Here is a 24,220-nt window from a genome sequence, read left to right on the forward strand (position 1 = left end):
CACCTTACTGAAAAGGAAATGGCATACCAAAGCTAGTTTGTAGATGGGTGTGACATCTGCAAACTTCAAGCTCTTTTCTTTCCATCTGTAACAATAGCGTCGCTTCCGCCGCCGATACTCAGCATTGTGCAAGGATATAAATAATGTTAATGCAAACAAGCAACCACATGACAATTTTTTTTTTTTTTTTAATGACAGATTTAACTTTACTGGAACTTTCAATCTACATAGCAAATAAAACAGCACAACACTACATTAGCAGATTTCTTTTAACATTTTTCAGCAATAAATAGATCAGTGTATTTGCTAGAAATGTTTAAATTATTTGACAAACATTGCAGTAACCATTATCTTGATTCTGAGGCAAGTGCCTCTGAATGATGCGTTTGTCGTCTTCTCATTGCACTTTGCCGCCAAAGAGTTTTGAGATTCCCCCACACACACACACACTCTGCAATGATATCTTCACAAAAATATACTGAATATAGCCAAATTTATTTAATATTTCTTAGTGTGAAAAGAAATGCAAGATGATTAAGAGTTCATTGTCTTGCTCTCCTGGTAGATCATTTTGCTCATTATTTCTAAAAAGCAGTCAAATTATCTGCCAGTAGAGGACAATTTCAAGCTTTACACAAGTTAAATGTATAAAAATGTCTTGAAATCACCTTAATCTTTTCTGTTTTATCACGATAACAGTCAGAAATATGAGCCGCGTCTGACTATTTTTTAAAAGACTTTTTTTTTTTACTGCAAAGCATTAACCTCTCTTAGACAAAGGGATTCATTGGTCTAACATAACCATCTATTAAACGGTCATTTAGGACATTACAGAAAAACAGATCCATTCTATGGGTGACAGTTCTAGTGATCTGCAAATCTGGCTTGTTAAACAAGGAACAGATGTTTGTCCATAACATCAATAACATTCAAAAACACACTGCTGCTGGTGTTACAGTCTGGAAAAAAAAGTACATAGCACAGTCTTTTGCTGTTTACCTTCCTGCCTTTGCAATCATTCCCAATTTCAGATGAATTATATAAAGACTGGCGCTGGATCACACACCGTGTCCCTTGGGTCGATGTAAAGGCCTTCAGATTCATTAATCAGGCAGGATGTCTTCCTGTCCAGCAGGAGAACTCCCTGTAGACTGGCTTTACAGCTCTACAAAAGAGCACAGTGGGATTGTATTATTACAATCAGAATAAAAGCATTGCTCATTTCAACTGATAACATGACTGCTTTTTCATCATTAAGTAAGGAAGAACACGCATCAGGTCTAGGAAAGTAGTCAATACCTTCTAATTCGATAGTGCTGTGGTACAACATTTAATGTTATATGGACAATACACCACTTGTATTTTTCATACGTGCTACATCTGAGGCAGTACTGTTGAATTTGGCTTTTGATTGGTCAGAAGGTTAAGACAGTTCGTGACAGTAGCGCTGATGCAAATAACAGGTGGGTAATTCCACCCCAAATCACCAGATTTAGAAAAATGTTCGCCACTGACCATCTCAGATTTGCTTCATACTTTCTGGAAAGATTGTCAGTGTGCCCAATAAATAGTGTACAAAATTTTAGGCTTGTACCTTCATTAGTTTCTAAGACACAGGGGCTTTAAAAAAAAAAGGGGGCGTGGCCCCAATTTCACCATTGAAACGCGTGCTACAGAAAACGGACCTAACTTCCATAAGTCACGACTTTTAAACTATTCACGCAAGATACATGACATTTTCAAGGACTGTTCTTCAATGCCAGATGCCTTTAAATACTAAAATAGAAAGTTCACAGTTCAATATTTGCCAAGTTATGGCTTGCTGAAAATCATAAAAAAATAAAAATGTGCTTTGGAGCAACTTTGATGCCCCATATCTCCACAATAAAGCACACCAGACCTTTCAAATTTTCTTATTTATTACTCGTTATAGTACTCTTTAGGCAACTAGGTATGTGTTCAAAAGAAATCAAACTTTCTGATTTATTAGGCTTTAAAAATAAACATTTTGCGCCTATAATTCAAATGCATATTGCAAATGTATGACAAGGTCTACCATAAAAACAATTATACCACTGGGAATAGCTTGTTTTGATTAGCAAATGCACAAAATATGAAGTTGGTACCCTAAACCAAATTATAAATACATATTAAAGCAAAAAAAAATTATTTGACTGAAAATTTACGAGGGGGGGGGGGGGGGGGGGGATTATGGGTGGATTTCGATGAAATTCTGAGAATGGTTAACTTAGAACTGATCACTTTATTATCAATTAATTAATGGATTAATATATTCAATTTATTGCACTTTCTTTCCATTGCTTCCGTATATTATCTTTTGTGGCAAACCACACAAATGCAAGCGCCTAGAATGTTTAGTTTTTTGCACCATGAACTAAATGGCTTTCCGTTTTCACCTATTTCGTACAGCCAAGCCCACCTCCACTTGTTTTTTACACCTTTATCGATGGCAGACACATCAGTGCCTTCGTTCATGTAAAGCGCATCCATGCTGCCGAAACCGAAAGCAGAATGACGTGCTCCTCTGTGCTCGACGTCAAGATAGAAAAAAGTTTGGATCTTCGCTTAAATTAAAATTATAATTTGACCTTACTTTGTGTTGAATACGACTTCAAAAACAATTCAAGATTTTATTAAGAGAAATATTGTGGCCAACATGAGTGTTAAGTTACCTAAAAGATCGCGTGAAGTTGGCTGCTATCTACTTTGCATTCGTTCTCACTTTCCTCCATCATTTCATAGGCCAGAAACATGTTTTGACGTAATTTAACTTAGTAGGCTATGATTATTATTTAACCGTAGTCTTCTAGACATTTTGACTGTTTGGGGCATTGAACGCTGGTGTATGATTTTCAGGGAATAAAGTTTAGCGCATGTCGGAACATCATTGCGCTCGCAGCCTCCAACTCGTCAAACGTCCTTTAAATTGTGATATAACGTAGGCTATAAGGCACGGTTCTAACATACCTTACACGTTGGCCTAACGAAAATAATAATTGTTGGGGCGTCTGCTGATTTGTTAGCTATAAATTTAGGTCTAATTACTTCTGACAGTCTGCAAGCATTGCACCGTCGGGTCTTCAAGTCTGGCTGAAGCAGAGGAGCGGGCTTTCCGGGGTTTATTTTTTCGTTTTTTTTTTTTAACATGCTCTATTTCTATATGTCCAGGTTTGAACTAAGTAATTTTGGCAAGATTTAATTTAATACAAAACAGAAATGGTCAGACACAAGCACGCCAAGCACATGGGAATGTATTTTGCCAATTTTGACAGCGCATGTTTTTTTTAATGCCGCACCGTAGACAGCAAACGTTTAAACGTGATCAAACATAGGAAATGAACGACACAAAGCATGGCTCAAAAACAAAAAAGTTAAATAAACCCTGTTGATAGTTGATGGTGTTGCAACACATCAGTGTTATAACCCAATCTCTACCCAACCACCCGTCATTTTAATTCTCCTCGGATCAGCACCAACCTCACATTTGGCCTTGGGAGAGTTCAGTTGACGGAAATCCGTCACATGATGGAAAACTTTAATCCATGTAAATATTAAGGTATCATCAAGTACGGCATGTTTTACGATAGACGGAAATGCTGTTTTAAGGCATATTACAATACAATTACAAACCTACAGTGTAGGAAAAATAACCTTAAAAATACTTTATTTGAAGAGCTTAAGAGCAATTCCAGCGTTATGGACGTGACACTTGAACTCAAAATGGCAACAAATGACCCAGTGCATGTTTTATTATCTCCCAGTATTTAAACAGGTGTTGCATATTTTAAGGCTGTACCATACTGGAGAAGTGATAGAACAAGAACAATTCCCATAGTACATCTAGGGCATGCCAGAAAACGCCAATAAAAGATGCGTTATGGATGTGACAGAAAAAGTATCACTTTTCTTGGGTGACTGTACATTTTTATCAAACTCTGTGAAATCGTAAACCTAATGTCGAAATGGAGATATCCATTTGATAGAGGGGTCCAAGGTGAATATTAAAAAATCTTTGTTTAAAATATTTTGTATTTCATGCAGAGTTTCGGAAGGAAAAGTCAGCGTTATGGATGTGACGAAATTCCGTTATGGATGTGACGTGTCTGAAATAGACATGGCATATGTTTAGAAAATCAGCAATTTAACCACCATAACCCTTTGAAAAACTCTCTAAATATCAGCTAAAACTATCAAAGTTCTTAAATAATATTTAGGATGGCTATTGTTTTGCTGTTTTGTGGATTTTAGCATACATTTCTGTGGCTTGTGGCAATAATATAGAATTGTACATGATCAAAGTTGATTTTAGCTTGGGGTTTACATTATAAGAAAGAAAGACTGACAGTGACATATTAGGTTGGTTACAAATTGGTTCAACTTATTCACATCTGTAAAATACAGGCCTAGGTGATATCTCTGAGTGGTTTTGATGTATTACACGTTGCTTTATTTTTGCACGGTGAGGTTGACATTTACATGGAATTGCCCTTAAACAGTGTATTGATTTGCTTTTCCACATCGGATGGAAGTTTATACTGCATGCCAGTTGATGTAAGTGGGGCATCAATGATTTTCATGACATGCACCAGAGGGACCCAACAGTTATCCTCTCTCCTGGACCAGCTGTAAGTCTGAGAGGGACCATGACAGTGTTTCACACATATTGACGAGACTATGGCGCCCCGCCATAGTCTAATTTGGGCCGCCATAGTCTCAGTCCGCACCCGCACACACGCACGCACGCACGGCGACACTGACGCACCCGGCCTGTCATTGCGTGCGTTGCCTATCTGAGACAGCGTGAGGAGACAACTCTGATGAGCTACATCCTGTCTGCATCTACATGTTAAAGTAAGTTTATACAACTTTATGTAGCCTTTGACACGATTGAGGTGGTGACATTTAGGCTACGCTATTGTGCTTTATAGGCGTATGGAGAGCGCATTGATGGATGACGTTAAGTGTATTGTTTCAGTAAAATTACTTTGTCCATTTTGTACTGGCAAACCTACCTTTTCCGTAAGGCAACAGTAGGCTATTTTGAGGCAATATTAGTTAGCCCTACGTAGTTATCTAATTCGTCAAATTAACTTTATCATCCTACCAGGATCAGGTCGTTTCCAAATTCACCGGCGAAGTGCTTCCCGCTTGACGTTGTACGTGCGCAGTCTATCCAAGTGATGGAGACGTGAAGTGACAGCAGTGATAAACTAATCTAGGTCTGCATGTGCATGTTAAAAGGGAAAAGTAGTCTATTCTAACAGAGCGCGAACTTCGATGCCACTTTTGAGAATTAGTGCTAGTAGCCTTAACGCGATTTGTTACTGGTGAGACGGAAGACGTTAAATTATTTTTAGCCTTTTCTAATAGGCTACCTTCTAAAGGTGAAGCTATTAGGCCACATAATTAAGGGAATGTAATGTTAGTTACCTACTTAATTAAATTAACTTCTTGACTCAAATTTGATCGTTTTTGATTGATGTGATGTGAATCTCAATTGGTGATCGTTTTTGATTCACCAGTGATGTGAATTTCAATTTACATTTACCCAGTGTTTTTATGCTCAGATCCCACCTAAGTTCAATCTCACTTTCACTTAATTAAATGTTTCAGAGTGAGCTCTACAATCACGACTCATTGTAGTAACAAGTTGTTTGCCATTTTAGGTCAAAACAGACCTTCGTAACAGACTGCAAGGAGAGCACCTGGCCGCCTGCTTGAGGATTTCCATTAACGGGCCACAACCAGAAGATATAAATTATGAAAGGGCACTCGAACTCTTTCTCAAAGCCAAGAAAAATTAAATGCACAAGTGCAGGGTGTGGTCTTTGTAAATAGGGCAGGCATTTGTCAGGGTCACTTTTGACTTACAGCAGAGCTAGAAGTCCTTGTTTTGTAGACTTTTTATAGGAGTTCAGGGTGTGAAGTACTGTAGGATTTTTGGTTTGGTTGCTATCTGTAATATGTTCTTGTAGGACTGCCCTCTGTAGCAACATGCTAAAATAAAATACAAGGTGCATAACCAATACCAACGAATTTGTTCTTTGTTAGTCTTAATTTAGTCGTATTAGTAGGCTAAACAACCCCTGCGCACCCCTGCAATTCAACCAGACACGCGCGCCACGCGCTATACAACCCCCCGCGCACCCCTGCAATTCAACTGGACACGTCCCCGGGCTGCCCCCATAGTCTCCAAAATTTCTGTGGGAAACACTGCATGAGGATGCATAAAATGTTACTTGTACATCTTGCTCCTCCTCTGATAATGCACAAATGTTGCCTATCCACCACTGTCTGTCATACAAACATGCAACATATTTACCAGGAATCATATCTGCCAGAGAAACTGCTGATTTAACAGGGGTTTTATGCATTACTTGTGGCCGATTCCCACTCATATCCACAATGAAGCGAGGACGACCTGACACCCTGCTGACCTGCAGCTGGTTGGACATGATTGGAACGAATGAGTGGTTGTCTCTTGTTCCAGGAATAGTAGCCGACCTTGAAAATCTTGTCTCCAATGCTTTTCCACTCTCCATAACTTCCCCTGTACCAACCCAGATTAAATGGATGTTCTTGATATGTTTTTCTGCCCACAAAAACAGATCAGATGGGGTTAGTATGTGATCACTCGTGACTGCCTGTAAACTAGCCCGAGCTGCTGACCGCTTTACAGTGCCTCCAATACCATCACAGGGTGATTTACCATGAGAAGTGGCAAAGAAATGCCATTCTGCCAAAAGTCCAAAATTGTCTGCATGCTTTATTAAATTTGTGAAATTTTTATAGTTTTTGTATTGGGCTGCTGATCCGTCACTGAAGTAAATGACCTTTTTCAGCTGGGGATGTAAATGGCATACATACGTTAAAACCTTTTTTACAAACGCATGCACGGCCACTGTATCATGCTTAAGGCAGTCACTTATTATGCAGATAGAGATGCATTTCGTTACTTTTGTACCATCTTCATTCTTTGCTCTAACGTACACTGCAAATGGATGAAGAGTGCACTGGCTGTTGTCCCAGTGGTATCCCTGGGCAGAATCCTGTACACAGGATGAATAGTTTTCGGCAAAATCCAAAAGCATAATACATTCATCCACTGACAGATTTTCCTTCAAATATCCACTCTGGTGTTTGGCAATGAAATGATGTTTTGCTACTTTGTCTGCTAGTAGATTATATGCCTTAAAACAGCATTTCTGTCTATCGTAAAACATGCCGTACTTGATACCTTAATATTTATAGTTTAGGGTACCAACTTCATATTTTGTGCATTTGCTAACCAAAAAACAAGCTCTTCCCAGTGGTATAATTGTTTTTATGGTAGACCTTGTCATACATTTGCAATATGCATTTGAATTCTAGGCGCAAAATGCTTTTTCTGTATTTTTAAAGCCTAATAAATCAAAGTTTGATTTCTTTTGAACACGTACCTATTTGCCTAAAGGAGTACTATAACAGGCGTAATAAATAAGAAAATTTGAAAGATCTGGTGTGCTTTAATGTGGAGACATGGGGCGTCAAAGTTGCTCCAAAGCACATTTTTAAATGATTTTCAGCAAGCCATAACTTGGCAAATATTGAACTGTGAACTTTCTATTTTAGTATTCAGGGATGAGAGTGGCTCGTGATGAAAAAATCTGAAAAATTAGCCGTGGGTCTGGGGGCCATAGGCCCCCAGTGGGGTCCAGGGGCGAAGCCCCGGTGGGGGCCCAGGGGGCGAAGCCCCCGGGAGCTCATGGATTTTTAGAGATTTTTTACCCTAAAAACCACTTATCATCAAAATTTTACAAATGTTGTTGAAATATCATACCCTGTTTGCTTACAAAATTGACACTTATACAAAAGTAGAACTCTCTTTCAAGTACACACATTACTTAAACTTTCATGTGATAAAGATCAACTACACCTATGTAAAGGAAACATTGACATAGGCCTTTTGTGATAAATTTTGCATATACATTCCAGGTGAGCACCAACATGATGCTTCAAATTTGCTGCTCTAAATCCAAACTAAGGTAACACATTCACTGCTATATTAAATAATGGTTTATATGATTTATGAATACATTTTTCCTTTGGCTCTATAAAGTGTTTATTTACAATATATACAACTATTTACAGTTTCATGGTGCAGAAAATTTATTTCTTCTTTATTTTGAGCTTTTTAGCAAGAGCTAAAAGCTTGTTGGTCCTCTCCCTCCTTTTAGCCAACTCCTCTTGATTTTTCACATGCTCCAGCCTTGCTTTCTTTTGCTCCCTTTTGAGTTTAAACAGGGATGCAAACGGCGCGCCTTTTAGTGGATGCCGCCTTTTTCACGGCTGAATCGTGCAAAGATCCGATTTTTTTTTTTTAGGGGGGGCGTTGGAGTGTCTGAATAATTTCATCAGAGTAAATTCTGTATGCTCAAAGGAAAGCAATCGGATCTGCACGATTCAGCCGTGAAAAAGTCGGCATCTGCGCCTTTAGTTTGCGTGGAGAGATATGATCTGCAATAACATGCATTGTTGGCTACAGACCGAAACATACTTTCAGAATGCACTGGCCAAGGCAGGACTAAACTCGATGTGCCTTCTAATAATAATTAAAAAAAAAAAAAACAGAATAGTAATTTGTAAGCTAAAAAGCCTGTGTCTACACTTTTTTCTTTCGCCGAATGGCAGCTGTGTTCAACTGGGGCGGGACATGACTGAATGGGTGTTTCTGATTTGTTAGCGGTCTTTAACTGGGGCGGGAGGGCGGGATATGACTGAATGGGTGTTTCTGATTTGCTAGCTGTTGTCCTTACACCGCATGGCACGCCCCAAGCGTTTACAACACAGAATTCCAAGTCCTCCGCTCCAAAATCAACCACCGGTCAAACGGTCATCGGTTAACATCCCTATACCCTACCCCCCTAAAATTCTCAACGGATTTGCAACAATATAAAAAAAGGTCCATTTTGACTGAAAAAAAGCGGAATTCCGCCAAAAAGCGGAAAACTCTCATCCCCGAGTATTTAAAGGTGTCTGGCATTGAAGCACAATCCTTGAAAATTTCAAGCATCTTGGATGAATAGTTTAAAAGTAAATGACTTATGGAAGTTAGGTCCGTTTTCTGTAGCACGCATTTTAACAGTGAAATTGGGGCCAGGCCCCTTTTTTTAAGCCCCTATATCTCAGAAACTAATGAAGGTACAAGCCTAAAATTTTGTACACTATTTATTGGGTACATTGACAATATTTCCAGAAAGTATGAAGCAAATCTGAGATGGTCAGTGGTGAGGCCTCTGGTGATTTCACATGGATTGACCCAGGTTTATATTAACACGCTCGTCTAATACGTTATTTTTTCTGTAGTAACAATACATAGTAATACATACAGTACTGTATGTATTATTTATATATATATATATATATATAAAAAATAAGTGATGCAACATTTCCCTTTTTTAACGCCCTTATCTGCCCTGCTGCCCTTCCCCCCCCATACCCTCACAGCTGTAAATAAAATAAAAATATATTCATTTTGAGGTAAATAGTTAATCAATTAGTAACATTTTGCATTGTAATGTGGATAGTCAGATAGCTACAGAACAACCAGAAGAAATGAAAGTGCATCAAAAGCCTCATGCGTGTATGTGTGTGGGGGGGAACCACCTCTCCCACAACTTTAAAGCATATACGCAGAGCCATGGCCTCACTTTCATTTATAAATGCCTTGAGACCTCAAGAATGGCACAGGAATAGTTTTAAGCGTTAACAATCTAATATAGTAATTTTTATGATTAAAATGATTCATATAGGTAGCGGTCTGAGTGAATGACCTTGACGTCCGTAATGTCACAGCAGGAAGTCTATCAGTCTCATCACCATTTCCGCTATACTAAAACAGAGCTGACAGCAACTCCAATCCTCCACTGACAAAAAGATCAGGAAGGCACCCGGCCCAGACGGTGCGTCACCCTCCTATCTGAAGGTCTGTGCTGATCAGCTGGCCCCCATCTTCACCCAGATCTTCAATAGATCCCTGGAGCTGTGTGGTCCCCTCATGCTTCAAACGCTCCACAATAATCCCGGTTCCCAAGAAAACCACCATCACAGGACTGAATGACTACAGGCCTGTAGCTCTCACATCTGTAGTCATGAAGTCCTTTGAGAGACTGGTGTTGTCACACCTGAAGGACATCACAGACCCCCTGCTGGACCCCCTGCAGTCTATCTACCGGGCAAACAGGTCAGCGGATGATGCAATCAATATGGGACTGCACTACATCCTGCAACACCTTGACTCTGTAGGGACGTACGCCAGGATCCTGTTCGTGGACTTCAGTTCGGCGTTCAACACCATCGTTCCAGAGATCCTTCACACCAAGCTCACCCAGCTCACTGTGCCCTCCTCCACCTGTCAGTGGAGTATAAACTTCCTGACTGACTGGAAGCAGCAGGTGAGGCTGGGGAGCATCACATCCAGCACCCAGACTATCAGCACTGGCGCCCCCCAGGGGTGTGCGCTCTCCCCACTGCTCTTCTCCCTTTACACCAACAACTGCACCTCAAGAGACCCATCTGTTAAACTCCTGGAATTTGAAGACAACACAACAGTCATCAAACTCATCCGAGATGGCAATGAGTCTGCATACAGACGGGAGGTTGAACGGCTGGTCTGTTGGTGTGGTCAGAACAATCTGGAGCTGAACACGCTCAAAACTGTGGAGATGACAGTGGACTTTAGGAGGAGCCCCCCCCACCCTGCCGCTCATCACCAACAACATTGTGACTGCTGTTGAAAGCTTCAGGTTTCTGGGTTCCACAATCTCCTGGGACCTGAAGTGGGAGACCAACACAGTCACCATCATCAAAAAGGCCCAGCAGCGGTTGTACTTTCTGCGCCAGCTCAGGAAGCTCAACCTGTCTAAGGAGCTGCTGACACAATTCTACACTGCCATCATTCAGTCTGTTCTCTGCTCTTCCATCACTGTTTGGTTTGGATCGGTCACCAAACAGGACAAGAACAGACTGCAACGGACAGTAAGGTCTGCAGAGAAAATTATTGGTGTCAGCCTGCCCTCCATCCAAGACCTGTACCTGTCCAGAGTCAGGAAATGGGCAGGTAACATCTCTGCAGACCAATCACACCCTGGTCACAAACTGTTTAAACTTCTCCCCGCTGGGAGATGCTACAGAACACTGTACGCAAAAACAACCAGACACAAGAACAGTTTTTCCCCCCTCAGGCTGTCTATGAACAGCTAAAACCGGACTCAAATATCAGTAACATCAACTGTGAAATATCTGCACACTCATACCATCGCTCTGTGCACACTGTATATTTATATTTACTAATTCATCCTTGCACTATGCTGTCTATACATACTGTATATTTACCCTTCTACATGTACATAGCTTTTTGTTTTTTTTCTACACTTTTTATCTGTTTGTACTAAGAGAGCTAAGTGAAACCGGAGTCAAATTCCTCATGTGTGTTCACATACCTGGCAAATAAAGTTTATTATTATTATTTTGAGCTAATTTATCGCCATGCCACATAGCTGTGCCAGCAACACAACAGAAGGTGGATTTACGTTGCATTCATGGCCCAAGAATGTTCAAAATGCAAAGATTTCGACGCGTTTTGTGAGAAGTTCATGGGCACTTTGGGCGCTTGCAAAGTGGTCTCTCTCCTGCTCTGCACATTTTACTGAAGACTTGTACGAGACCTCTGATTTGTTGAGGAGCGTTGGCTATAAGCCCGTATTGAAAGAGGGTGCAGTACCAACAATTAAATAAAACTACAAGTATACATTTTATTTTTTAAAAAGAAAGCAAGTTGGGGCGGCACGGTGGTGTAGTGGTTAGCGCTGTCGCCTCACAGCAAGAAGGTCCGGGTTCGAGCCCCGTGGCCGGCGAGGGCCTTTCTGTGTGGAGTTTGCATGTTCTCCCCGTGTCTTTCCTCCGGGTGCTCCGGTTTCCCCCACAGTCCGAAGACATGCAGGTTAGGTTAACTGGTGACTCTAAATTGACCGTAGGTGTGAATGTGAGTGTGAATGGTTGTCTGTGTCTATGTGTCAGCCCTGTGATGACCTGGCGACTTGTCCAGGGTGTACCCCGCCTTTCTCCCGTAGTCAGCTGGGATAGGCTCCAGCTTGCCTGCGACCCTGTAGAAGGATAAAGCGGCTAGAGATAATGAGATGAGATGAGAAAGCAAGTTCAGTTGCACCAGTTCTCCCAGAGTGTGAGCCGAGGGTTGTTGGTAAAACCCAGGATGGAACGGGACATGTCATTATTGCTCGGGCAGTGACCTCCCCGTGGTTGTTGCTAAAACCGGTGACATTCCGTTCCGTGTTTTAGTAATTGCCTGAGCCGAGCAGTAATAGCGGAGTACTCCGTATGGAGAAAATGGAGAATGAGTGGAACAGCTGTCTGATTTCTCCACTGGATATTGCTGCCATCTCGCCCTTACATGGAAGAAGTGAATGAACGGAGAACTGAACGAACAACTGAAAGTCAGATTGTTTCAAAACAACCGGCCACAAGATCAGCCTTCAAGAAGCAAGAACACAGATGGGTAAGCTCTGACTCTCATTTGGATACAAAACAACAAACACACACGTTGTTTACCTGCATTTAGATTAATACTTGTAACTTGTATTGTGTGTTTAAGTTACCAGTATAAGATTTAATTTGCTTCAGAATGTGATTGTCTCAGTTCATCTGATTATTTAATTAGCCTTTTACGTTTTATCAGTGAAAATGCATGCATGTACATGTATGTTGTATAACACCTATCCTGTTTTAATGAAAGTCAACCCACAATTAATGAAGTCAAAATCAGTCTTTAGTTGAGCAAGTCTGTTACGGTATTTCTTACTTTCACCATATATTTTTATTTATATGACTTTGGTCTATAGCTGTAAAAGGCCTCGGCCTTAAAACCGGTTCCTGCTGTGATGTCACGCACTCAGGGCTGGCTGGCTCAGCGGGGCAGCTCGAATGCCAACTTTGCGGTCGATTTTAACTCTCAAACATACATTTTTAAAATTCCCATTTATGCAGCATACAAGAGTCAAGGGTGGAGATACTATCCACTCAGAAATGTATTTAAAAATAAAAGGTTCTGCGTATCTCAAAGTGACAAGCGTTACAAGGGGGATCATTTTCTCATTTCACTTGTGCCCTCCCTTTAAATGAAGCCATGTTTTTCCATGATACTGCTACAAATCCAAACAAGTGGCTCAAACAATTCTACAGAACAATTCTATAATGTGTGGTCTGACGTTTTCCAGTTCCTCATTGAGCTCCTACATGTATTTAGTTTCATATTATTGTTTAATATGCAAACATTAAAGAAAACATTAAAACTGGTTTCATCTTCTCAAACCACCCCTCATTAAATGTGGATGCGAAGACATCATGAAGGAAGAAAAAAAAAAAAAGGAAAATGGTTCCTTGTTTAGCTTCTCTGCGAAAGAAGCTAGTGTGAAGCCAGTAACACAGCGTGAATCAGACAGCCAATTCTCACACTGATTATTTTTTCCATTAATTTGTGTTTAAACACAGACTGGAACTTAAAAAACAAAAAACACAAGCAGTTGTTCTATTAATGATTTGTATGTTTCACATACCCTTAAAGTGCATATTCTGGACCAATTTCGTTTTTTTTTTTAATATGAAAGTACAGGGTTTTCCATACATAGACCATTGTGTGGCGCAGCGCCACACAATGGATTCCTATCGCCACACAATCAGACTCACGATTTTGGGGAAAAAAAAAAAATTCTGTTGCGTATCGTCCTGTTCATTCATAGTGCTCTTTCTTCTCGTTCACGCACGCGCGCACACCCCCACACACAGAGAGAGAGAGAGACGGAGGGGCGTGTACACAGGCCTGCCATTGCGCATATACCCGGACTGCAAGTAGGCCTGTTAGGCTAATTAAAAATAACGCAGCCTTCCCGATTCGCCTTCCGACCCCTTATTTTAAAAAGGTAGCCTACGTTGTGCTCGTGATGAGCTTTATCATAGCCTTCTTGGCTTACAGGAAACGGACATCCCTGAGTCAGGCTATAAACCAATTTTGATGCATACAGTAGCAGCTTGACGCGAGGAACCGGCCTTATTGCATTATCCCGTTTATCCCGCTTCAGCATTCATGCAAGTTATTAAAGGTCCCATGGCATAAAATTTTCACTTTCTGAGGTTTTTTTAACATTAAAATGAGTTCCTCTGACCTTCTTAAGTCACCCCAGTGGTTAGAAATTTCATAATGTGTAAACCAAACTATGCCCACCCTTTGTCAACATTTGAGAATGGCGCGTCAAAATGGCGCGTTGATAGGCTCTTCCCTTTACTACGTCAGCAAGGGAGATGATCCCCACGCCCCCCCTCTGGATTCCCACCCACTGTATGGATTGCCCACCCAGCTCAAAAGTTGCAACCAAACATAGAAGTTGCGCTGTACATGGATGTGACAACACAGAAAGGAGTCTGTTTTTACTGCCGACGGGAGAGCCCCTGAAGACGCAGTGGCTTAATTTTATTTACTCCAATAATACGCCGTCGAGTCTACCTAAGACGGTGCATGTTTGTCGGAAGCATTTTCCTGAGGAATGTTTCCACAACTTGGGACAGTACAGGGCAGGTTTTGCACATCAACTGTCACTGAAGCCTGGGTCCGTACCAAGCATCCCTGCCGCATCAGCCACAAACACCGAACAAGTAAGTGTATAACTGTTAAGTCGTTTTGCCATGTTTTAAAATCGGTGCGTTAGTCTTGCAACGGCTACATTAGCTGTGCAGCTAACCGCTTCCTGCAGTTAGCCAGGTACTCTGCGCTACAAAACCAAAAAGCATGCAGCATGCTCTGTTATAATAGCCAATCAAAACAGTTTTTACAAAGACACCCACATTCTTTTTTTTAAGTCACTCGTTCATTTTATTTGTTTGTTCAGTAAAAACCCAAACATTTGTTGAATTTATTTTATTTCTTCGCGTCACACCTTAATGACGTCAGCACGCGGTATTTTTCCCTTCGCGGTTTGTTCCTTCTCTCTCGCCATAGTAAGACACCCACATCCGCTTGTTCTGACCCACTGGAGGTAGCGTCACAGTGCTGTTAGCCAATCAGAGGTAATACGTTTACATGTCATGAATATTAAGGAGTAAGAGCTGAAATCCTGTCGCTCTCCCGCCACCCGCTCCTCCACCAAACTAGAACGGCCTGAAACAGGAGAACCACAGCATTTTTTTCACCAAAACCGGCTCACAGGGCATTCATTCATACTAGAGACCACCGCACAATTAATGAAAAAACGATGCCATGGGACCTTTAATAATGGCTTGACATTCACAATAAATAAGGATTTCCCACTAGCCTACATAAAATGTTATACTCGTGGGGATGCCTAGCTGATGTAATCTATTTTATTATTTTGTTGTTACATTATACTATTTATTTCATTTTAGTATTGGTTGAGGCAAGTGTTGAGTTCAATATTTAAAATAAAAACCTCCAGCCTGTTTTTTTGCAATTTATTCCTTGAATGTCAACTAAAGAATGATTGAAAGATTGCCGGCAAAAAACTAAGGTAAAAACTAAATTTTAACTTCAATTCTGGTGAGTAATTTTCATAAATTTAAAAAAGACAGGCTTTCCACCAACATCAAGCCCAGCAAGCCTGCCCTGTAATGTAAAGTTGGGTCGAGGAATGAAACCAAGCAGGGTTCTGGTAAAAATTGTTTTAGCTGTCTTCTCTTAAAGGACTTAAAAGAATTTAGATTGAACTGAATAATCTCGAATGCTTCTTGTAGCTTTAAAATAGTCCCAGCAGGTGACTCTGAAGAAAAATACTGCGTGTTTGAACACCGCACGCTGTAAACACTTTGCATACACCCCAATGACCGACTCCACCGACCGCCACGACACCACCGCGCACGATTCCCTCATCGGCACAGTGAAGCACCACAAATTGCTACCTGGTCTGTGGGAAACACTGAAGCATGTCCCTTTACACACTCATCCAGAAGGGTAATTTTGCACAAGGCCATCTGTCTACAGCAGAAAAAAATAAAATAACAAAACACGTCTGGAAAAATCCCAAGGGAGTCTGGAGCCAGATTCGTGACGCTACCTGCGGAAGCGCCAGCAGGCTGCACGAGCTTTGCACAGTTTCAGTGCACAGCCTGTGTAGACCAAGCGCTCCCATTTCTCTCTCATTGTCCGGTCTTTTGGGAAACGATGAGTACTAATCCCATCATGATTGGTGTTGCTACACCCTCCTACGATACATCTGTTAACCATTTTAATAATTACGTGATAACGTTGAAGAAATTTGCAGAAAACCACCAGGTCGTTTTCTCATAAACAAACCAGCGCTGACGGAGGATTCAGAGGGAGGCGTCCCGCACGCGACGTCACGAAAATCAATGTTTGCCGGGAAATTCAAATGCCAAGTTTTTTCAGAGGCGGACCAATTCACCTCAAATGGCTCGATTTCAACTGAATTTTTCTGGTATTGCGCAAGGTAAAAAAAAATTGCAGAGAGCTACAGATATTTAACCAAAGTTTAATATAAAATAGGAGAATTACACTGATTTTGCTCCTGAATTTACCCGTGATATGCCCTTTAAACTATTCTTCAGACAGGAAGTTAACTATTGAAATAAAACTATTTCAGACATCCGACCTTGCTGTAACATTTTTGGATTAATTCCAAAATGTAATCAGTTTATCTGCTATTTACATTTACAAATATTTAACCACTCATTCTTCAGTTCAATTTGTCGTACAGAGACGTTACTTACATATTTATATTCAGGAGCTCAAGGCCCATTTTTTCACTAATATTTTTGCCATTGATTCTGTCAGTCCCATTGGTAGGAAATTCTTGCTAGTGTAATCTCACACAGAATTTGTATGGACTTGTCCTTGCTCCCACCAGATGAACTGATTAAATTTTGGCATTGATCCAACCTTGGTCAATGGTATTTGAGGGATACTCATTTGTAACAAGAAGGACTAGACTTGTTGGCAGCGGAGACATCTCCATCGACGCCAGTGCTGCCGAGTTCTACTTGTTTTTCCTCATTCAAAGCTGATCTTTTTCCTGATGTGTGAGCGTTCTGAGAGAAGGAGACCAACAGGATAGGACATTAATGCATTTTCAGTTTCGCAAGCCTTTGTGCTTTGAGTGATCACACAATATAAATCCTGAAATTTAGCATGCTTGCTTAGTTAATTAGGTCGGTTAATTAAGCTTGTGCTTTTGTGTAAAATCATCCTAATTGCACCCTAAAGATGATGTCTTTAAAGGGGAACGTCAGGATTTTTTAACCTGGGCCCTATTTTCCCACTTGTTTTGGGTCCAAATATTTACTATGGACAAAAATAATTGAAGTCAGCCGAGTATTGAGTTAGAACACTATAACCGGCAACCGCAAAATGGTTATACAACGTAGTCCTTTGGGGCAATCGTCAGTGTCAAAGTAAACCACTCGTTTTCACCACTGACGGACTCAACGTTATGATAAATGTCTGACAACATGGAAAAGCTCCATACAGAGATACACCTCAGGGCTTGACATTAGCGGTAGTCCGACTGGATGGGACAACTAAATGTTTGGTCTGGCCAAGTCAAATCCGCATCCGTTTGTCCGAAGGGACAAGTTGAATTATTCCCAACTCTCCCAGAAATTACGGGAGTCTCCCATATATTGATAGCACAAGCACATGCTGATTGCTCTGTCTTGCCAAGTAGACCAATCGGTTTTCTGTGTGGGCAGCCTTTACGTCTTCTCTCCTAGCGAGGGGAGGGAGTGAGCGCGCACACGCGGAAGAGAGAGAGAGCATCCTGACTGGTCTGTCTTGTTGACCAATCATCTCTCCCAGCCTGAGAGAGAGAGAGAGAGAGAGAGAGAGAGAGAGCGCGAGCACGCATCCTGACTGGTCTACAACCCCGACTCCAAAAAAGTTGGGACAAAGTACAAATTGTAAATAAAAACGGAATGCAATAATTTATAGATCTCAAAAACTGATATTGTATTCACAATAGAACACAGACAACATATCAAATGTTGAAAGTGAGACATTTTGAAATTTCATGCCAAATATTGGCTCATTTGAAATTTCATGACAGCAACACATCTCAAAAAAGTTGGGACAGGGGCAATAAGAGGCTGGAAAAGTTAAAGGTACAAAAAAGGAACAGCTGGAGGACCAAATTGCAACTCATTAGGTCAATTGGCAATAGGTCATTAACATGACTGGGTATAAAAAGAGCATCTTGGAGTGGCAGCGGCTCTCAGAAGTAAAGATGGGAAGAGGATCACCAATCCCCCTAATTCTGCGCCGACAAATAGTGGAGCAATATCAGAAAGGAGTTCGACAGTGTAAAATTGCAAAGCATTTGAACATATCATCTACAGTGCATAATATCATCAAAAGATTCAGAGAATCTGGAAGAATCTCTGTGCGTAAGGGTCAAGGCCGGAAAACCATACTGGGTGCCTGTGATCTTCAGGCCCTTAGACGGCACTGCATCACATACAGGCATGCTCCTGTAATGGAAATCACAAAATGGGTTCAGGAATATTTCCAGAGAACATTATCTGTGAACACAATTCACCGTGCCATCCGCCGTTGCCAGCTAAAACTCTATAGTTCAAAGAAGAAGCCGTATCTAAACATGATCCAGAAGTGCAGACGTCTTCTCTGGGCCAAGGCTCATTTAAAATGGACTGTGGCAAAGTGGAAAACTGTTCTGTGGTCAGACGAATCAAAATTTGAAGTTCTTTATGGAAATCAGGGACGCCGTGTCATTCGGACTAAAGAGGAGAAGGACGACCCAAGTTGTTATCAGCGCTCAGTTCAGAAGCCTGCATCTCTGATGGTATGGGGTTGCATTAGTGCGTGTGGCATGGGCAGCTTACACATCTGGAAAGACACCATCAATGCTGAAAGGTATATCCAGGTTCTAGAGCAACATATGCTCCCATCCAGATGATGTCTCTTTCAGGGAAGACCTTGCATTTTCCAACATGACAATGCCAAACCACATATTGCATCAATTACAGCATCATGGCTGCGTAGAAGGGTCTGGGTACTGAACTGGCCAGCCTGCAGTCCAGATCTTTCACCCATAGAAAACATTTGGCGCATCATAAAACGGAAGATACGACAAAAAAAGACCTAAGACGGTTGAGCAACTAGAATCCTACATTAGACAAGAATGGGTTAACATTCCTATCCCTAAACTTGAGCAACTTGTCTCCTGAGTCCCAGACGTTTACAGACTGTTGTAAAGAGAAAAGGGGATGTCTCACAGTGGTAAACATGGCCTTGTCCCAACTTTTTTGAGATGTGTTGTCATGAAATTTAAAATCACCTAATTTTTCTCTTTAAATGATACATTTTGGCGGCACGGTGGTGTAGTGGTTAGCGCTGTCGCCTCACAGCAAGAAGGTCCTGGGTTCGAGCCCCGGGGCCGGCGAGGGCCTTTCTGTGCGGAGTTTGCATGTTCTCCCCGTGTCCGCGTGGGTTTCCTCCGGGTGCTCCGGTTTCCCCCACAGTCCAAAGACATGCAGGTTAGGTTAACTGGTGACTCTAAATTGACCGTAGGTGTGAATGTGAGTGTGAATGGTTGTCTGTGTCTATGTGTCAGCCCTGTGATGACCTGGCGACTTGTCCAGGGTGTACCCCGCCTTTCGCCCGTAGTCAGCTGGGATAGGCTCCAGCTTGCCTGCGACCCTGTAGAAGGATAAAGCGGCTAGAGATAATGTGATGTGTGATGTGATGATACATTTTCTCAGTTTAAACATTTGATATGTCATCTATGTTCAATTCTGAATAAAATATGGACTTTTGAAACTTCCATATCATTGCATTCCGTTTTTATTTACAATTTGTACTTTGTCCCAACTGTTTTGGAATCGGGGTTGTACTTAAGAAGACAGACCAATCAAGAACATGACGAGCTGCATTTCTGTGTCTTAATTTTAAGAAAGAGGCTGGTGAGGCAGCAGCTGTTTGTAGCTGCTATAAAATAAGCAATAAGAGAAACTAAATTTCTTGTGGACTTCCGTAACATTAAATCGAATTAGCATAAATACGGAGGTGATTATACAAAATCACGTGCACTGATTATAGAGAAATAGTCCGAATTTCTCTATCAATTCGGCAAAATGGCGGCCAATCTCGTCATCACCGTAAGTGAGGAAGAAATACAAAATTATGAAAAAATGCTGTTCTTAAAAGCACTAAAGATGCTATGAAGTTTGGTCTAAAACTATTTAAAGGTAAGGTGGAACTGTGATTTATTTTATCTACTTCAAAACAAAATATTTTATGTGACTTGGCATAGATGAGTGACAAGTCTGTGCCGCGCCATTATTACATTTGCATGCGGCTTTTGAAGACTGAAAGCAATGACTTAATATGATTAATTTATAAATGTTTTTTTTTAATTATTTTAAAAATAATGGCTGCTGTATTTATGCTAAAACAAATTATTTGCCTCAGGCTCACTGAATATCAATGAATAATGACCGACTTCGTCTTGCTTATTAGTCCCCGATATTCACTTCACCTTACCTTTGGCGAATAATCGTTAACTATAAACAGTTCAAGAAAACACAAGGAGTCACTCATTTAATAATTCTAATCATTAACAATCACTAATACGAGTAGAATAACACTTCAAGCTTGACTTAAAAGAACAATACGGTTCTGTTTTATATCAGGTTGCGTCACATCAGCCCCACTTTAATTATCTTTGTACAACCACACAGTCTATCATGAGTTAGTCTTGTGGAGAAACTGGATTATTTAAGCTCATTTATTCATATTGTTCTTATTATTCTATTCAGGTTGATTTTGTGCCCTTGAAAATATTTTGCTCATACACTCATTGGGAGCTCTGATTTAAGTTAGTGTCTAAATATCTATATTCCAAAAATGAGTCAGTGAAGCAAGTCTAAAAAGCAATGTCTCCAAACGCATGAAAAGAGAAAAGGAAAAAAAAAAAAAAAGTTGGTTAAAGCTGCAAGGGGCTCAGAGAACCGAGCATCTCCGTTTGCCAGAATGTGAGTACATAAAGGAGTTGTCGGACTACAATTCAAATCAAAAAAAGTCAGGACGGACAGATCGACACTAGGTATAGATCTATAGAAAATCTACATCACCAACATTAACGTGTTAGATCTAATCTAACAATATCCCACACTAATATTAATTATCTATTAATGCTATTAGTATTACTATTATTAGTAGTATTAACTAAATATTACACCTAGTCGAGGCTAACTGCAATTGGATTGCAACCATTTAAATTTAAAACAGGCCTAACTGTTAGGTCTGCTGTTAATATTATAATACAGCGATAAATCTAAATGTTGGATCGCTGTACATCAATAGGCCAAATATTACTGGTCTACTGTATATTTGGCCCATGATCTCGTTTCAGGTGACGATTTACAGATCCATACTCTCGTGGTAATATTAATTAAAACTAACAAGCCCAATGCACCATGTTATCTGTGATTTGTGCAAAATAGACATTTATGATCATAGCTAAATTTATTAGATCAACACTGGCAAGTCGGCACAAATGAATCTTTTATCATCTTTTAAACTTCTCCTTTAAAATTAGTTTAAATGTATTTAAAAATTTTGCACAATTTGACTGAACATGGAAGCCTGTCAGTGGACTTATCAAAGCTGTTTGTCTTTGCTGTAACGTCAGCATGGTGCATTTTTCTTTAATATCATCATATTAACCAGGATAGTAAATGTTAAATGTAGTTATAATGGGCCTGCTACAAACAGCTATGTTAATTGACAGCAAGGGCTACATTTAAATTATTTCCTGAAGGCGAAGTTAGTATTGGTGAATAATAACCCAGACGAAGATGAGGTTATTATTCAGTGAGCCTGAGGCGGATAATTGTTTTCGTATAAATACACGGGCGGTTATTTAAAAAAATAAAAATAATTTATTTCAAACTTCAAAAGCTGCATGCAAATGTAATATCGGCGCATCGCAGACTTGCAGCATGTTCACAGATTTGTCTCACTTATCTATGCTGAGTCACATAAAATATTTTGTTTTGAAATAGATAAAATAAAACCACAATTCCACCTTACCTTTGAATAGTTTTAGACCAAACTTCTTAGCATCTTTAGTGCTTTTAGGAACAGCGTTTTCTTTCATAATTAGGGCCCGAGCCCTATGGGCGAAGGCCCTATTGTTCTTGTAAGAGTTCACTATTATTATTCTTCCGTCTTCTTCTTCTTCTTCTTTATTTTTCTCCGCTGTTGGGCCATTTTCGGGGTGCTTGCCATGGGCGAAAACGCATGAAATTTGGCACCACTTCCGAGAATTGCCACCGCTACTCAGAACCAAAAGCCCAACCTTGGCTGGGGCTCAGGGCCTCTATAGCGCCCCCTAAGTCGTTGTGATTTTGGCCTCCCGCATTAAGGTGCCTGGTTGCCATATAGTTTGTAGTACTGGCATGCCATTTGGTACGCATATGTATCTCACTAAGCCGGACAAAAATGTAATGCCAATGCATTAGCCACGCCCAACAGGAAGTGAGGTTATTTCACTTTTGTGCGAAATGCATGGCCACGAAGACGGCGCAACTCCTCCTAGACCGTTCATAGGAATGTCACCAAAATTGATACACATCATCTACAGACATGGCTGACAAAAGTTACTAAATACATTTCACGTAGGATAAACCGTTCAGAAGTTATACGACAATCAATTTTCGATGCAAAATTTTACATGCTTAAAAATTCATAACAAATCTTCTGATTGCTCAAAACTGCTCATACTTCACATGCAGATCACTCATTGGGCTTCTGACATGTTACCCAATTTCTGTGATATTTCGCCACTGGGGGCGCTATTTTTGGGCAAAAATTCCAATCTTTCCTCAAATTTGGTCAAACTTCACGGCCACCCTCTTACTACCTCCCATGTCATGTATACCACATTTTGGACATTTTCGTCCATGGGGGGCGCTGTTTTTGGCTGACGCAATTGCTCCAAAACGGGTTTTTGGTAAATTATTCCATTATGCTTTTCCTTCACACCACTACCTTGTGATAGTACGCTGCTGTTGTAGACACTTATTTTTGCAACTCATAATCGCTCATGTACAGCATAGCGCCACCTACTGACATGGGAAAAACCAAAAAATTTATTCTTCAAAAATCTATATTTCATCTTCTATTTACTCAATTGTCATCAAACTTCATACGCAGACTCTTCATAGCTCACCTGACATATACGCCAAATTTTGTGCACTTTCGCCACTGGGGGCGCTGTTTTTGGGCAAAAAATCCAATCTTTCCTCAAATTTGGTCAAACTTCACGGCCACCCTCTTACTACCTCCCATGTCATGTATACCGCATTTTGGGAATTTTCGTCCATGGGGGGCGCTGTTTTTGGCCTGTCGCAATTGCTCCAAAACGGGTTTTTGGTAAATAATTCCATAATGCTTTTCCTTCACACCACTACCTTGTGATAGTACGTTGCTGTTGTAGACACTTATTTTTCCAACTCATAGTCGCTCATGTACAGCATAGCGCCACCTACTGACATGGGAAAAACCAAAAAATTTATTCTTCAAAAATCTATATCTCATCTTCTATTTACTCAATTGTCATCAAACTTCATACGCAAACTCTTCATAGCTCACCTGACATTTACGCCAAATTTTGTGCACTTTCGCCCCTGGGGGTGCTGGTTATGGCAAAAATGATATTGCAGCTTCTGATTTGTCAAACTTGGCAAGCAAACTCTTTACAAGACCCTTATTGGGGCGCTTGCCATGGTCGACAACGCACGAAATTTGGCTCCTTTTTCTTTGTCTGCCACCGCTACTGAGAACCAGAAGCCCATATCCAGGCGGGCCTCAGGGCCTCTATAGCGCCCCCCGAGCACCGTACAGTGCGAGACCCTATTGTTACCATGTGTCCAATTCTGTGCTTTGTCGCCATTGTGGGAGTAATGTCTCTTGCCGAAGAAGCTGTGGAAGTTATTTCGCGGGGACGCATGCCCCCGCCCCCCTTGGCCACTGGCGCGAGGGCCCGTCGAGGCCGCTTGCGGCTTTAATTTGTAATTCTTCCTCATTTATAGTGAAGCAGCAATTGGCAACCATTTTGCCGAGTCGCTCGAGATGATTATCGAGAAAGAGTTTGAACCTCTTGAC

The 24,220-nt window shown here is 40.8% G+C and overlaps 1 protein-coding gene across 2 annotated transcripts in view; it reads right to left on the minus strand.

Annotated features, from left to right (window-relative positions):
• Nucleotides 1-215: 215 nt before the first annotated feature.
• The window catches only part of btc (betacellulin, epidermal growth factor family member), an 82,572-nt gene continuing 58,567 nt past the window's right edge, over nt 216-24,220 (minus strand). For both annotated transcript variants that reach the window (XM_060935071.1, XM_060935070.1), the window contains exon 6: nt 216-1,165. The gene's annotated coding sequence lies outside the window, so the exon portion shown is untranslated. The remainder of the gene's footprint in view (nt 1,166-24,220) is intronic.

Source organism: Neoarius graeffei, chromosome 12 (assembly GCF_027579695.1).
Source record: "Neoarius graeffei isolate fNeoGra1 chromosome 12, fNeoGra1.pri, whole genome shotgun sequence".
In the NCBI taxonomy this organism is placed as follows: Eukaryota; Metazoa; Chordata; class Actinopteri; order Siluriformes; family Ariidae; genus Neoarius; species Neoarius graeffei.